Source organism: Pyxicephalus adspersus, chromosome 5 (genome assembly GCF_032062135.1).
Source record: "Pyxicephalus adspersus chromosome 5, UCB_Pads_2.0, whole genome shotgun sequence".
NCBI classification, from domain to species: Eukaryota; Metazoa; Chordata; class Amphibia; order Anura; family Pyxicephalidae; genus Pyxicephalus; species Pyxicephalus adspersus.
In genome coordinates, this window is record NC_092862.1 from 111,000,976 (window position 1) to 111,018,736 (window position 17,761).

At 36.9% G+C, this 17,761-nt stretch overlaps 1 protein-coding gene across 7 annotated transcripts in view; it reads left to right on the top strand.

The window, feature by feature from the left end:
* TBC1D5 (TBC1 domain family member 5) overlaps positions 1-17,761 on the top strand; it is a 307,439-nt gene that overhangs the window by 20,312 nt on the left and 269,366 nt on the right. For 6 of the 7 annotated variants that reach the window (XM_072412436.1, XM_072412442.1, XM_072412441.1 and 3 more), the window contains exon 2: positions 3-67. The exons of the other annotated variant lie outside the window; for it this stretch is intronic. The gene's annotated coding sequence lies outside the window, so the exon portion shown is untranslated. The remainder of the gene's footprint in view (positions 1-2; positions 68-17,761) is intronic. 7 annotated transcript variants of the gene reach the window in all.

Below are 17,761 nucleotides of genomic sequence, written 5' to 3' on the forward strand. Positions count from 1 at the left end.
AGGGAGAAGGTGGACAGGTTGTGCTTTGCAATCAGCAAAACCCTGTGGGAGGTGTGCAGCTGGCAAGGTAATGTTTCTAAACAAATAGAAAATAAAATAAAAATAGTGGCATACATCTGTAAAAGTATAATTTGTAGCTAATGGAGACTTTTTGGGGTGTTCTGCAACATCTGTACTGTTAACCCCTGGGAAATGTGTATGATTTGACATCCCACAATGCTTCAGTTTTTTTTTTTTTTAATGGCAGAATCAGGAAAAAAACCCTCCACGTGTTTGTTGCTTTTTATAGCTTGCTTGTTAGTATGTTTAGTATACTTTGTTGAAATAATATTTCTAAACATTTTAGAAACTTGTAGCAATGCAATATTTTCTTGATCATTTAGTTTATTTTGGATGGTATGGAGCAGGATACCATCCCTGTTGATGGAGCTGCTCATGGCTTGGCAGCTTTTAGGGTCAACTTCCCCACTGCTGGCAGGGTCATGATGGATGGGGAGCAGCGATCAGTCCAGATTTTTTTTTTATCGGGTGGGAAGAAATTATAGGCGGGGTGGCAGCCAACCCAACTCCTACATAACTACCAAAAACAGCCAGGTGGTTACTAAAAAGTGCTGGGTGGTGCACAGGGCTCTGTGGAGAACACTAGGAAGCTTACCTAAAAGCCAAGCTTTTTGTTGGCCTACAATTATCCTTAAATCTTTAAAGTGAATCCATAAGCCAAAAAACATTGGAGGATTTGTGTGCCTTAATCCACATAGCGCAAGTGCATCAAGTTCAGTTAAAAAAAAGACCACAAAATTTAGGAGCTCGTCTGCTTGAAAGTACTTTAGGGTCTCTTTCAGACTTGCAGTAAATAAAATATTGTAGTGCATGCTCAATCACTCTCCAAACTCCCATTGAACAGCACAGGAGCAGTTGGGAACCATATCATTGAAGCGTCTGCAAAAGGTTGCGGTGGGGTTGTGGCACAGTTCTTGGAAGCAACATGTTGCTTTTGGCCTTCTGGTTGCTTTTTCTCCTCTAGAAGAAGATCCACATTAAAACTACACTCAACAGTCCGGCAAAGCATTTGTGAAATACTATGGTGCATATAGAGGTGACCAGGGGTGGCTAACTAGATATTTTTTCACTGTAAGTCTGAAAAGGGCTCAAGTCTTCCTTCTGCTGGCTTTACCTAAGTAAAATTGTACTCCAATTTAAAGATTCAAATTTCAAAATCCTGCACAACATTGGGTATATATTTTGCATTGTACTATTGCTGTACAGTTGCATTGTTAAAATTATGGGAAGACCTACCTAACGGATTTAATAAACATTAAAGCAGTCAGGTAGGCCCTTCTACTGTGAAGTCATTGGAAGAGATATATGCTTTGTCATTTATCCTAATACATGCATTAAAATGCAGTTTGATGTGTCTTGATTGATTCAGTACTTAAGTAGTTTACACAAAAAATATTATCTGCAACAAGTACAGAGGTTTGGTTGTAGTAATTTAAAAGTATTTACTAACTATGGTATAAACAGCCTGAAGCTATATTCAGTTTAAATTTTAAACTAAAAGACGCAAAGGATGAGTGAGAGAGCTTAATGCAGCACAAGGACAACCTTCTGATAGTTCTGCCTTAGTGGACTCACCATAGGTATATACAACAAATTATTATAGGTTTATAGCAAATAAATGTAAAACATAAATAAAACAATAAATGATGCAATGCAACAAGCAACATGTTAATGCAATTACATAAATACAACAGTTTTCTGATACAGTCTTACAAAGTAAATGTATCAACTACATCTAGGAATTCACTTAGTATTCCAAGAATCAGATATACTCATCTTAAAGCAGAGTTATCACTGAGAAATGTTTTTAGGAAACCTTTCGTAGTTAGTTCTAAGAAAAAAAAATCTTGCTCGCCTAGTTGGTGTTCTGATCCTTTACCTTTATTGCCTTCTGAATCACTGGGGCTGATTTATTAAAGCTCTCCAAGGCTGGTGAGGATATACTCCAGTGATCCAGCAAACCTGGAATGGAGTTCTTCAAAGTCATTTACTATTTGCTAGCAAATGTTTTGAATCCTGGACCAGATCGATTACAGGTTTGCTGGACCCTTTCCAACCACAAAAGTTTACCATGTGTACGTAGGTAAGTAAAACCATCATGCCCTGCTCTGCTGCATGTAAACTGTTTTCTTACTATACACAGGCGAGAAAGCAACATAAACTCATCCTAACTGCAGGCTTTTATTTCTGGAAAGGACTTAATAATAAGCTGTGTTTCCAAGTCTGAAAAATCTACAAACCCTGGTAATGACAGCAGCAATTTTGCTGTTTTGGGTAATCAAGGACAATGATGACCCCAAGAGATATAGTAGGCCACTGAACTATGTGATAGACTGGTATCTATTTTGTCTGACCGATTGAAAATATATTTGACTATAGTTTAAACTGTAAGTGTATGACGTGGAAAGTGTAAAATCTTGATGGATTTTATTTCCCAATTATTATTGTTAATATTTAAAACAGTATTGTGCAGTGCTATACATTAAATAGGGGTTGCAAATGTCAGACAATACAGACAGTGACACAGGTGTAGGAGAGGACCCTGCCCAGAAGAGCTTACATTCTAAGAGGTGAGGAAGTTTCACAAGAAAGAATTAGCCTTGTAGAGGGTCTGTACATCATATATATTTTACCACCTAAAAACTAAGTATGGAATTCCTGAAGTATTTCGCTATTAAACAACTGATGTTTAGTTGTAAAAACATTATACAAATGTTTTAGCTTATGTTGACTTTAAATTGAATTTTAATCTTTACAAGAATTGTATATTGTATATATTGTATTAATATTATTATTATTATTGTATTAATATATTATTGTATATAATTGTATACCTACTATACAGGTTGACAGATTTTCATGTTTATAGCTTGAGAGTGTTCACTGTATAAAGAACAGAGGTATGGTATAACATCTTCTTCCACAAAAGATGTATGACATTTATATCTAAAACTGTATCTCTAATAGGTTCATGTATATGTTTTGACAATGTTATTCTGCAATCTTTTCATTAAACATAAAGTAAGCAAAGAATATTCCTCCTATTTTAAACAATTTGCTGGTACAATAAAATTATAAATGTAAAAGGTGGTAGCATCTTATATAGATGCTCTTTTGTTTATCCAAAAACAAAATAAATATTTAGATACAGAACATATAGAACTCTGTTCTTCAACTACATATGTGTGTTGTAGAGCGACAGTGATAGACCTAGTGGAAAGTATAGATGAGTTCAGCTAGCAGATTTTACCAGCAGATGGAGCTCACACTCGCTTTTTATATGTTTCCCTGTCCGTTGGTATTGGGAGCTATTAAAGAGCTCAGTAGCTGAAGCCAAAATTTACAGAGAAGTGTACAAATGCTAGATCCGACTAACACCTTGTTCATGCCTTCTGTTTTCAGAGAGCTATCTTTCTGACTTGTAGTTCTGTCACATTTGCTCTCTTAGACAACCCATAGTGCTCTGGAAATCTTGTGTCATGGGTACAGTTGATTTAAAAGGGAAATAGGAACAAAATGGCTACTTATTTTTTTAGTTTTGAACATTGCAAACTTTTTGTTAAAAAAAATGTTAATAGCCTACATATTTCCTTAGTGCCAGTTCCTTTAGATAAACAATATTCACAACAAGAGCATAGTTGTGCGAAGCAGAACTAAACTGATTAGACTTCCTGACTTTAGCACATTTGTAGTGTTTGTTGGAAAGCATGTACAGTGTACTAATTGGATTTGTATGGTTTCTGGAACCTCTTTTTAAAACAAATTGGTTACATGTAAATTCACACAGTTATAGACCACACAGATATACCACATAAATAGCTTTTGTTGGTTTTAAAATGTCATGTTCTCATTTCAAGAAAATTGGCAGTGGATCCTGCTATTTGACTTCCTTTTCCTTTCCTTCCAAAGACTTTTGTAGAAAGCTGCATGCAGTTGCTGGAGTTTGGGAGCTCTGAGCAAAGCATGGATACAGATCAATGTGACTGCACCATGGATGTGTTTACTATTGCTATGTAAGTGGTTGGCTTCCGATCATTTTACCGATTCCTCAAGCCAGAGAACTGCTGCTTCTGGGGAGATGCTACGTTTAGTTTCTCCTAGTGGCAGACCCATTGAAAATGAATAGGGGCATCAGTGAGCGGTATCAGTACTACTTACAGCCATTAACTGTCCTGGAGCAGATAGCTTGATACTGAAGCCGAACCTGTCCTAAAGCAATCTTTTAGGACACTTTTGGCACATCTATATGTGTGCTTTTACCTTTAGAGTACTGTCTATACCTGCAGTGTCCTGATCTCGTAGCCTCGAAATTCAACCCACTGACTTTGTGAAAGTTGCTCTTTGTTTTGGTATTTTACCAGCAAAATGTTGTCAGTGTTGGTTTTACTTTTTAAACCTTACTGGAATTGTGCTTTTATCATAATACTGGTGGACTCAAGAAGAATTTTACTGTATATAATTATTGAACATGTGCATGCCTCTTTTTTTTTTTTTTTTTTTTGTAAAATATTACCTTTGCTTTTGTTTTATATGTCCATATTTACCAGGTCAAGCGTTTGATGCTGGTTACCTTTTATAGACACCGTTGGTTACCTTTTATAGACGCCGCTCGCCTTTGGCCATGCTAGTAGCAGTGCCGTCAGTAAAATTTAAAATGAAGCTTCGGGGTAGATATGGAATTAGAATTAGAAACAGCATTCACCCAGTTCACTCAAGATGTTCCCTTCTCAATACTGTGCTGGATATATAAATGGTTTTCTGTACCTGCAGCTTTTTTTGTTACTATTCTGCATGAATTATTGCTTTGACGTAACTATTAGGATGTAGATATTGGCATTATCAAAGGACTAGGCTTATGACCATTCTTGAAACTGACAATTTGTAGTAATTATTTTTGAAAAGAATGCAGGATAAAAACACGTGGGCTAGTCTTAATAGTTATTCAGTCTTCCATGGTAATGAATGGAGTCAGCATCACAACAGACAGGCATGGGGATAGCTATATGGATAGGTTGCAGTATATAGCGCGGCCATGCATTTTCTTATGGGAACAATCCCCAACAATCCCCATGCTTGCTGCTACATTTTTATCTGAATGGCCCTCATTGTGGACCGAAACAACAGATTCGTTCTCAGAGCCCTAGTACTGTGCTCCTTCCTAACATTACATATTTAATTGCAATGAATTATGGTAAAATAACCTGCAGTCCCACCCAGACACTTCACAAAGCCAACTGTCTCATGGAAGGACTTTACTAGCTGCCTAGTTGACTGAAATACTGCAGTTTGTTTAACAATAGCATATTTAAAACAGTAAAGAAAGCAAAAAAGAGAATGAAATACTGATGTCCCTTTTAATTATGTTCAAGTGGGCTTTTTATGACAATTTCATATTCATTTTGTAAATATTTTCACTGATATTTAACAGTTTTCCTAGCAAGTTTGAATATTAATGAAGTGTGTCAGTGTGTTCAGTTGCTGTGTATAAATGTACTAAAACTTGATGAAGGAAACGTACTTGGTTGTAAAAAAAAAAAAAAAAAAAAAAAAAAGATTCTATTTTTGTAACTATTCTGTACAAATTTAGCAATGATATATTTTTTTTTTTTTTTGACTGTAAGATGCTTTTATGACTTCATATACAGCATTTAAAAAAAAGTTTATGTAAGTGCATATTAACTATTGTGTGAATATGTCACAGATGTTGACATTCCAATTGTACAGTCCTACTGGCAGCCATACAGAGCTGTGTGTAAAACTTGAACTCAATTCCCCTTTCAAGTTGCATACAAGCAGTTAAAATATTCGTGACATTCTGTGTTGATTGTAGTGTAACTTGAAACTTTACAGTGTTCAACCCATGAATTTATTTATTCCGATGGGGAGAAATTGTAGCTGGGTGGTGGCCCTTGTATTGTGACCCAACTCTTCAGTAACCACCCAAAAACAGCCAGGTAATTACTGAAAAGTGCTGGGTGGTGAGCCCGGCTGAAAGGTCTTGGGGAAAACACTGCTTTATTATAAATTATTTTTGTTTCCAAGACTATTACATTGGATTGTTTTTTTCTGCATTTTGGATGTTTACCAGTTAGCCAAGGATTGAATTCTGTGTTGGTGAAGTAGAAGAGATGCCTAAAGTTTACCCCTGAGGCAGTGGCTTATGTTTTAAAACTTGAACAAACTTTTACAGATAAACATTTAATAAATTCTGCATGTATGCTAAAGGATTCCTAATAACTTGTCTGGACTAGCTGTTCCTGGGCAGCTGACTGGCTGTTCCTGATCAGGCCCCAAGTATTGTAATGGGCATATATCCAACCCCTCTACCTGCCCCTATGATTCCTCCATCAGCTGGATTGCTTTCAGTGGCCATGCATCTGCACTTGTGAGCGCAACCACATCGCTTCGCAGCCATCTGGGGACAGCCAGCCCAGGGGTTTTCTGAATAAAAAGCAAAAGCTATTCCCTAGTCAACATTCTGTCTTTGATTGATACTTAAGCTGAAACTGTAACAAGAAGTCAGAGTGAATGCGCAGATAGTGATGTATTTTTTCTTCTGACATAACCAGTGTGAAATAACGAACAATAGAATCAGAACATTGGAGGAAGTAGCCAACAATGGGCCTTTGTACAGAACTGACTTGGGAGCCTTGTTGAGTGGAGGAGGGTTTGGGGCCCTTGTGCGGTGGCACTCTTTGTACATTCCTATGTCCACCCCCAGATCAGTAGCAAAGCTGTGCAAAAATATAAGCAGACAGTCACGCCTAGTGGCTGACAGTTATTGTAGTTCGTATATGAAACTAACAAGAAACCTGTTACAAGTACTTGATGTATTGCACTTCTCTCCTTTTCCCCTCTATACCTCTGTATAGGAATAAAGCTGAGCACACATCTCAGGGAAAGTGATTATGGCATTTCCAGTTCTCATAATTGTCTTTGGGCATTGGAACTATGCTTGCTTAAAGCAAGTACTTCCATACTAGAAAAATTGCAAAGCTTCAACAGAATTGTAAAAGAAGACTGTTCTGTAGTTTCAAAGCACCCCAAGAACCCTGGGGTCATCATGTTTGCAAATATGGATTTAAAGAAGAAAAGTCAAGGGTTGGCTGCACGCTGTGTTTGCTTCACTAATGATTCCTGGTCATGATGCAAGGGCTTAAGAAGACAAAAGGTGTGGACCAGTCATCAAGTTTCCTTTCACATAGAAATTCCCTTTCTCTAGTTGGTATTTACATATCAGAGGTCTACTACTTGCATATTGCAACATTTCAGTGGCCTCAAGGAGCTTAATAATTTGGAATTTTGTGCAGTCACAGAGAGGTGCCTCTTGTACCTTCTTTATAAAATGTTAAAAGGTTGCTTTAAACAAAATCAAAGAATTGCTATACAACATTGTTTCCCTGTTTAGGAAAAGAAAACCTATACAGTACCTGGGTATCTAAATTGGAAGTGAGGGAATAAGGACGTTCTTATTACCCGCTCGGGGACATATACTTTAAAAAAAAATTGTAAACATTCCAAATACTGTAATTCCATCTTGCAAAATCAGGTCATGCGATCCTGTGGTTCACTTGCAGCATATATTCTATGCAAAACACTTAATAAATATACTGCATGCCTATTAGGTATAGATTGATGGATCAACCTCCTAGTTCACACCCTGAACCATGAATGTGGTAGAAGAACTGCCATGTTATTGTGGTGCCACAAATAGGGTGCATGACAGTTGTTTCCAAGAATGGATTGGTTTGGTGGCCAATATGTCAAGAATGTTTGCTACAGAGCAATCTTATCCGTGGTATGGCATATTGGTCGGTGGTATGTGCCTTGCCTTCCTGATTACGTGAGTAAGAGGATACATACCAGCTAGGAATCTGATATTTTTTGTTGATTTTAGTAAAAACACCTCGCACCCCTCATTAATAAATCTTCTGCAAGTTAACTGCTGGACATCTGTTTAGCTATGAACAAGTGTGCCATTTGATGAGCAGCATTCCAAGGTAAAAAAAACAAATGAGCACAAACATAAATATATTCATCTGGAATACAGAAGATATGGTAATTCCATGGTATGAACCTGTTTTTAACTGGCCTCATATACAGCTAATGACAACGTATATTTCATTTATTCACGTTCATCGAGTGTTTTAGTTTGAGCTGTTAGCAGAAATAGTTAATAGAGTGGTTTCAGGCTTTTTTTGGGTTTATAAAAAAAAAATGCAAGAAATATACATTTGGAAGCAAAAAGCATACTTGTAATATCATCAAAGTTTGGATTGTTCTTTCCATATGATTAGAGTTTCTTAAAGCTGAAAAATGTGTTATGCTTTGCAACAAACAGATGCTGCTCTAACAATGCAATACATTATGTACCAAAAATGATCTCTGTTTTAATCATAGATGCTGATTTAATGAGATAAGACTCGCTTACATCAAAAATGGATTTTGGATGCGATTTTATTTTCAGTATATTTCCTCCACATAATTAATAGAAATATGGTACAAGCAGCCTGGAAAGTGCACTGTCGTACTGTTTTTGTTCTAGTGTAGGTTTAAGATATACACGGGTTGTTTACAATAATGATTGCAGCTAATATGACTTGTATGACCCTAGAAAACTAACATTTAAATAAATGATCAAAGGCAGGGATGTACAATTTTACCTGCTTTATATTTTCATTGAGCTCTGTGTTTACACATGCGTGTGTTTTTGATTTTTAAATACTCATATTAGCTTCATATAGTAATTGTGTTCTTTTTGTTAAATGCCATCAATTCTTCTTCCATATAGCCAGACTTGTTTTAAACTCAGTTTTGGGTTTTTCTTATCTTTTGTCTCACTATTTAGCAGTCATTGTCTTTTATTAACAGCTTGAATGGCTTATTTTTTCTTGTACATGTATACAAAAGTTCCTGACATATTTTTGTTTTGGACAAGTTGTCTTTTGTTATTATTTATTGTTATTTACTTGTATTTATTTAGTGCTGAAACTAAAAGCAGACATGTTATACTTTTCACAATATAATTCTTGCACAGTATTTATATAGCGCCGACATATTACAAAGCACTTTACAAAGTCCATAGTCATGTCGCTAGCTGTCCCCCAAAGGAGCTCACATTCTAATGTCCCTACCATAATCATATGTCATTACCACAGTCTAAGCCCAATTTTAAGGGGAAGCCAATTAACCTAGCTGCATGTTTTTTGGGATGTGGGAGGATACCAGAGTACCCAAAGGAAACCCACACAAATACGGGGGGAACATACAAACTCCTCGCAGAGAGCATCTTGGCTGAGAACCTGGGACCTAGCACTGCAAAGGTGAGAGTGCTAGCTCCTGTGCCAGCCTTGCCGTTGTCTTTTAGATATGTCTAAACTGAGTACAGCCCACCTGGAGACCCTTAATCCTCAATCCAGTGATTTTCAGTTTGTGGCCCTGCCTATGTCACCCAACCTCCGCTGGGTGCTCTCCATCATGTTCCCCTTGCCCTATTCATTGCTTTGGGTGAGCAATACTCCATAATGCCACCATGTGTGTAGCTCCCCATAGAAATAAATAAAGGGTTGTAGTGTGTATATGAAGGAAGCAGAGGGTCTGGTAAAGCTAATATATCTAAATAATAGTAGTTTGTGTGTCGGCATGAAAATGGCTGTTAGCGTTGATGCTGACATTGTTGACATGTTGGCTGTCATGCTGATGACCTATACTGCATTCAGATCAGATAAGTAACATAAGACCCACAAAGATTATCTTTTTATAAAAAAAAGTTATCACTGTCAGAACATATTATTCTTGCATGTCACTTGATTGGTTTGTCCTTTATATGTACATTTATTTTTTCTGAATTGATGTAGGCTCCTACTAATGGCAGCCAAGAAATATTTTTTTTTAGCAGCCTGATAGGTGTAAATGCACACAGATAGGACACAGGCTTCATGATTATAAAATCATATTAATTTCTGTGTAGACTGTAGTACTAGAGACAGCTAAAAGATCCATAATAAAATTGTAGTCATTGGACCTACTCACTGGCATGGACTTACTCGGATTGAATACAATGGGGAATAAAATTATTTTGTATAATTGTACAAATCTTATTACTGTTTTATGGACAAGGTAATAATTTTAAATCTTGAGTATAAATACTTTGTACTTACATATGTATCCAACAGGTGGAGCTTTAGGCACATTTTCATGTGCTTTCCTTCTCTTTACCTGTTCTGCTGTGTACAGAGCTCAGTAGCTCAAGGTGAAATGTAAAGGCAACAATTAAGAGAAATACAGGAACTACTCCTTCCTTTTTATCCCAACAACTCAGAGATGTTTTGAATTAGAGGTATGATAAAATTAAATTTATCCTGCTTTGTGTAAAAATGTTAGTAACAAAGACATTCATAAGGGGCTACAGCCAGCAAATTCTTACACGTGCTAGTTGTAGGTAATTCCACAAAGCAATTTATCCATATATACAGCAATCTAATTATTGGAAATTCCCTTTTTAGTAATGTCACATGATCCCCTTGTCTTTTGTCCTGCATGGTTTGGTTTCTGAGCTGACTTTTTTTTTCTTTGTAAAATCTTCATTCTGGACATCTTTTTCTTTTGATGGGAAGATCCAACCGACAGTAATGAGGTAACTCCACACAAGCCTAATATACAGAAATAATTGCTTGGTTTACTCTTAGTAAGGACTAAAATAATATTGAGGAAGATATTGCTAAAAGTATCTACTTGAGTGCCTATAATTAAACAGGCTGACTGCTTTGGATTGGATACAGCCAGACAAGTTAGAACGTTGTGTGCTTGCTATTGTTTTTTCACATATCACAGGGTGGCACTTGGATTGCCATTGGTCTGCACCATCACAGTACAAACCATGTGGAAACTGGGCAGATTTGCATGTTTGTGCCACCTTCCCTTCCTTTTGCCTAATGGCAGGCAGATTTGGTCTACAGGTCTGTGCAGTCATCTATAGGTGTCTGTCCTTGTATACCCACCAAATGGTTTTGCAACAGCGCATTGCAGATGTTTAGTTTCATCTTCACTGTGATTTTTACATCTATTGCTCATTTTTTTACACACACACACACACACACGACTTTGCTTGCTGCTGCAGAACATTCTCAGCTTTTCCATACTTTATACAGAAAGCTTCTGATTGACAATGAATGGTCAGTTGCTCTTGTCATAATGAAAATAATCGACATTTCATTCTCTTGACTATTTTGACATTAACAATTTACCACAATTGTGCCTTCACGCAGGCATTATTATTACTAGTAGATATTTAAACTTATGCATAAAACACTGCCTGATTTTAGACAAATCCATAGTGTATATGGATGTGGAATAAAGAGAATGCATTGTATATTCAGTTATGGGAATTAAATTGTGGGTTGATATCAGAGTCATACAAGATCAACAACGCTTAATGTATTTAGTGTAGTCTTCCCCTTAAAGGGATTTCCTTGTCAGTCCCATGCTGTGCTAAGGCAGCGGGAAGTTTGCTGGTCGAATCTCATGTGTCTGTGCTCTCCTGCTGATATTCCCCTTTATATAAAAATAGACATAAGTCACGGCGACCCCCGAAGTCTTGCAAGGGTCCATCGCTACCTTTTTATGTGTGCTTCTTCACATTTGAATACAGTTAAATAATAATACACTTGAAGCATAAAAAATCCTCATATTGTATTTTTAATTCAGCTGAATACCCAGCAGAGTTAAATGCAGTTTGGATGCACAGGGAAGAATTAATGATTGGAAGATACAGAGTTGGTAAATTATTTATTCTGGCCCTGAGGAAGCTGAAAAGCTGAGTGAAAGACTAATAAATCATTTGTGGTAGTGCTGGTTGTCACTTCCAATTATTTTAGACGGTTTTGTGATAAACTACAGCACCTGCTATATATCCCTACGCTATCCCTTGATGCTTGCAGGGCAGCTTGTTCAGTTGATTATCAAAGGCAACTTTGTCTAAACTTTCCTTGAGCAGCAATGAAAATTACTTGAGATTTTTTTTTTTTTTTTGCTTGTTCCATTTTTAGTTTGGTTTTATTTGTTGTGTGTCTGCAAGCCTCCTGACATAACAGATCTCAGTCCTGCCAGAATAAGTAGAAGCTTCCCTGTCTGCTTTTTACTGAGAATTGTCAATTTACCCATTCTATAGCCTATTGTATCCTAGGTAACTACACACTGTTTTAACACGGGGAGCATGCTACTTCTGGGTAAACATCAAAAGTTGCTGCCTTTATTGTAATCTGTGTTCAGGCTCATTTACAAACACATTCAGGAAATCATCTGCTGTGGCATTATATGTAAATTTCAAGTGAAATTTTAACTAGAGGATATTTTTTCCAGGTGATGTGCACAGATGCCACAGAGGGAAAAACTAAAAGCAGACATGTTATACTTTTCACAATAATATTCTTGCACAGTATTTATATAGCGCCGACATATTACGCAGCGCTGTACAAAGTCCATAGTCATGTCACTAGCTGTCCCTCAAAGGAGCTCACAATCTAATGTCCCTACCATAGTCATATGTCTTGATGAAGTCTAAGGACAATTTTATGGGGAAGCCAATTAACCAATCAGCTTGATTCTTTTATATTTAGGAATAGGTGGAGGATTAGGCATGGGGTATGCAAGACTGCTGTGCAGCCTAAAGTGGTGCCAAGAAAGCTATGACAAAAAGGGAATTTGGAACTGGTAAGTTGGCCATGGTCAACTCCCTGCAAAACTTATAATGAGCTGTCAATGGGCACCCAAACATAAATTTGTTGTTCTTTCCAGCCTAAGACCAGCTTTCCCATCATTGCAGTGTTTTTTTTTCCTTGATAGTAGGGAGTCCTGATCATTGCAGAGAATATCCAATCTGACGTGATTTAAATTGTACAGAATCTTTCATTGATGAGGCCAGCAGGATGACATAACCAATGGAGTTGTGTCTGAGGGCAGGCAAATGATGTCAGCACTGGGCAGAGAGAGAGTACGGCAAAGTGGAGTGGAAAGGTGGAGGTGGACTTGCTCACAGTTATTTAGTAAATGAGGGTGCGATCTCATGCTTTACAGCCAGAAAATATGAGACTGTGTGTTACAGTATATGTCTGTCACTTGCAACCCCTATTTACTATACAGCGCTATATAAATCATTTTTTATTAATATTATTATTATTATTATTATTAATAATAATAATAATAATAGTCACATAAAGGGTTATGTATAGAGATGAAAGGAGATGGAGGTACTGAGCCAGCACAGAGAGTAGAGAGACGCACCAAGAAGAGCGAAGAACGATGAAATGCAAGGCAGGGACAAGTAGTGATCAAATTGAATCTCTTGGAGTAGTTTCTAGAACCTCAAAAGGCACATTACTAGTGATTAGAAAATATTATTAAACCATTAAAATTACTTTTATGTTTCTGTGCTTTTACCTGAATGTTTTAACTTTTATACAGGTTGACTATCAAACATCCGGCAACCTCTGGACCTGAGGCGTGTCGGATTTTAGAAAATTATGGATTTTTTTTTTTTTTATACCTACCTCCACATACAGGCAAGCCTTCCTCTCGCAGCACCGCCGATATCCGGCACAGTATCCGGCACCCAGGGAGCAGGCAGCAGGGACGTCTGCGTGTATTTATTTTAGCAAGCATTTCTGCAAAACATCGCCAAAACATTAGTGGCCAAGCAGTGTACCTCAGTCCCTGTATTGAATATGCAATCTGAAATTCATGCGGGGAAACTGACGTAAACAGATTATCGTGGCTGGATTTTCGATTCGCCTCGATTTCCTATAGTAAACTTCTCCACGCCACCCTCTAACTCAGTGTGTTTCAACTAGAGTTTTTCCAGAGGTTGCTAGAGCTTTCTTGAGCCAAAAGCAGTTTGGACCTTCCAGGTCAATTGAAATGACACCAGTGATCATTTTGGCTATCTGTAAAGGTGACATTTTTCCCTCTAGGAATGTAAGAGGTATTGTTCCTACTGACCAATTTACTGTAAGCTATGTATATAGTAGTTGTAGCCGGGTTCCCTAAGACCTTAACATTTTTTCAAGGGTTCCCTTTTGTGAGAAAGTTCGAGAAAAGCTTTGCTAATATCCCCCATGTTCAGGCTTATTCCAAGTACTGGAGCTTCCGTGGTGCTGCCCTGAATGCAGGTGCCGCCAGCATCTAGGAGAATTTTTTCCCAAGAAGATAAAACATACTGCATCCTGAAATAATTCTTAGATGCTTACCTTGAAAGGGATGCAACAAATACAGTGTTATGTGGTTCTTTCACTTCATTACTGGCAGAAAAACTTGCAAAGCAGGCATGAGTCATTAGTAAGTGTTGATAGTATGCATCTTTTTTTTTTATTTTACCCCAGTGTGAGTTTGCTTTGTATTTCAAGCTCTACACTATATTGCTAGCATCATCACACACATTTTAACATCAAGCCGCCATTGGCAGTAAAGACAGGAGAGGGGCTTCACTTTTTTTTTTTTTTTTTTGTACAAATAAATACATTTTTCATTTACATAAAAGGTTTGTCTACCCTTTTTTATGTAAAGTAAAAAATTTTGGTGATCGGTCCTCTTCAAAGAACTTTTCCTTTGGGTCCAGTGAGGCAATGATTCTTCAGAATATCTTTCTTAATACCAAAGCTGAGGGACCAGAAGTATAAAAAGTGGGGCATTGAATGACATCCTCTGCATGCCTATTCGAATAATATTCTGCCTTTCTTATTTCCTTGATTTTAGTTAAGTGAAGGAAAGGTGAACCTGAAATTCAGGTCCCTATCCGAATACAGGATTTTTAAAAAAGTTTACGGAGACATGGCTGGATTGTAAGCTTTTCGGGGCATGGTCCTCTCCTCCTCCTGTGTCACTGTCTGTACCTTTCTGTCATTTCAACCCCTATTTATTGTACAGTGCTGCATAATATGTTGGTGCTTTATACATACTGTTTAATAATAATAATAATAATAATAATAATAATAACTACTGCTCAGACACAAATAAATGCATTGTGGGAGCCCAGTGACTATATTCATATGTGCTCAATTTTCAGATTGCTCCCATCATTAGAGCAGGCTATAATCATTGTTGTGTAAGGCAGATAAAAAAACACAAACATGCATTTTGTGCAAGGTATTTGTAAAAAAATGCCATTTTTATATTAACACACTGAGGAAAGGTAAATGGCATTCAACCTGCATGTAAGAAGTGCTGGCACTAACCGGTTTGAAACAAGGAAAGTAGGAGAACCTAAAATTCTTAACTGAAAAATCCAGTATTGAATAACCCTGAGACATTCTAAGCGTACGGCACTCTTAGTGCAGACTAATGTAGGATGTTATATTAATTATGAATAAAATGTATATTAAATGACCAGGACTGCACAGAGTCAAAGTGTTTTATTTTTAGACTTAATGTCTATATAGGTTGATTCATAATGTAGGTTCCATGTAACATGTGTAAATTAACCTGCATAGCAACCATTTTAAGATCTTTTTTAATTGGCCATCATACTCCATATTTAAAGTGAAATTACAAGTTCTGTAAATAGTTCATGCTCTGCATATTTATAGTTCCAAATCTTTGTGCACTTGGCTTTTTTCCACCACCCTTAAAGTCTGACTATAGAAATAACTTGTTTTTTTTTTTTTTTTTAAATTGTAGTAGGTGACAAAAAAAAAATTTTCAATTTTTGCCTGTATCACCCTATTTGTCCTGGTGACTCTGGTCCCCAAGACAGAAAGTAACGTGAACTACAAGGTTTTTGAGTTGTCTTTCACGATCGTTTCCATCGACAAAAGATTTAAAGATGAATGAACAAGCGCTGTAAATACAGAGTTTTTCTTTTCTTTTCTATAGAGAGGGGATAATGAGTGAGCGGCACTCGCTGTGCCCTCTCCCCTTCACTTCCATTGCAGTCGTTCATCTTCCGACGTTCGTGGATCCACCAGGACGGATCCATGAACGACGTTGGATGGCCGCTGTACACACGTCAGATACTAGCCCTGAGGCTCGTCTTGGAGGAGAATCATCTGACATGTGTACATAGCCTGTTGCATAACTGTTAGGAAGTGTAAAGCCCCAGATGATTGAAATTTTCATTTATGAACAGTTGCTACTCACACATGGCTGTTTTGTTCTATTAAAAGAGGAGGGGAGGACAAGTGTCATCCCGCTTTGCCAATGGAGGACTGCACAGTGGTCATTCCTGATATATCAATAAACAACAGCAAAATAATGAACAGTGTTGGAAGACTGCTTTTAACATGTCAGATTTTTTCCCAAGATAATCACATTTTATATCTCAGGCGACTATTATCTTAAACGTCTACATAGTTTAAAAACTTGTATACAACTTGTAGGAACATGTATACAGTGAGACTTTCAAGGTACACTTTATATAAGAGTGCAATATTTATGTAAGCTTTTTCTAACCTTTATTATAGCTTGGGATCAAAATAAAATCTAAAAAAGTTGGTTTACAGAGATCAGTATCTCAAGCTGAAAACTGAGTCAGAGTAATCCTTTCTTATAATTATATATTATATATATATAATCACAAACAAAAAATGTTTATTACATAAAAAAAAATAATAAAATTTTTATATTGTAAATATTTTATGATAATGTCCTCATTCTTTGTTGTCTTCATCTTTATTTTTGAGGATAAATACTTAGTATGGCAACAATTGTTTTTTAATTCATTCATGCAAATATTATACACTTGTATAGAAGAACATAAAAAAAATGCAAGCTCCATTTGTCTGTTTCCATGTTAATTTGACTAGAGCTGTGTCTATCAGATGCTGAGAACAATCTCATTAATAATAGTGTTGTCTATACTCTAAAATGAGGGATCCCTACTGAGTTTACCTACAGCTTTTCTTCTCACATCAAGATATTACTTTCACTTAATCAGTAATTTATAAGAAGGTGCCGGCATTTGTTATAGTAACTGCTGTGTTTAACCCAAAACCCTGCAATACAAGTTTGTGTAGTAATCCTTAAATACACTACGGAATCATGTTAGGGTTTTTGTTAGCATATCATTTTAATATTTTAAATAAATACTCACTGTTTAATTACTGTTCCAAACAATGCATGCCAGTGTTACATATTTTGTTAATATTACTTATTAATTACATCTTTTTAAATAAGTATGCTATTCAGATTTAGGCTATGTACACATGTCAGATGATTCTCGTTTGATTATTTTTTCAGGGCTGGTATTGGACCAGAATCTGACGTTTGTACTGCGGCAGTCCAACGTTGTTTATGGATCTGTCCTGGCAGATCCACGAACGACAAACAACTGCAATGGAAGTTAAGGAGAGTGGGGTGTTGCTCACTCGTTCTTTCCCCTCCCCTCTCCATAGAGTAGAACAGCGCTTGTTCATGCATCTTTCAGTCTTTTGTCATTGGAAAGGATCATGAAAGATCCTTTCCAACAACAAAAAGTCTTACGTTTGTACGTAGCTTTAGTCTGAGGGAAGAAAATATGGCCTGAGTATTGAAAAGCATCCTTGCTTCCTTGCTGATACAGGTATTCTGCACTTTTCTGTGTGTAGAATATTTGCTCCTTCTTCTGCCAACTTATACATCACTACAGGATGTACACACCAGCCGGAGAAACTACTATGGCCGGAGGGAGGAGCAAGTATGCAAATAATATGGTGATCCAACACTTAGAACGGCT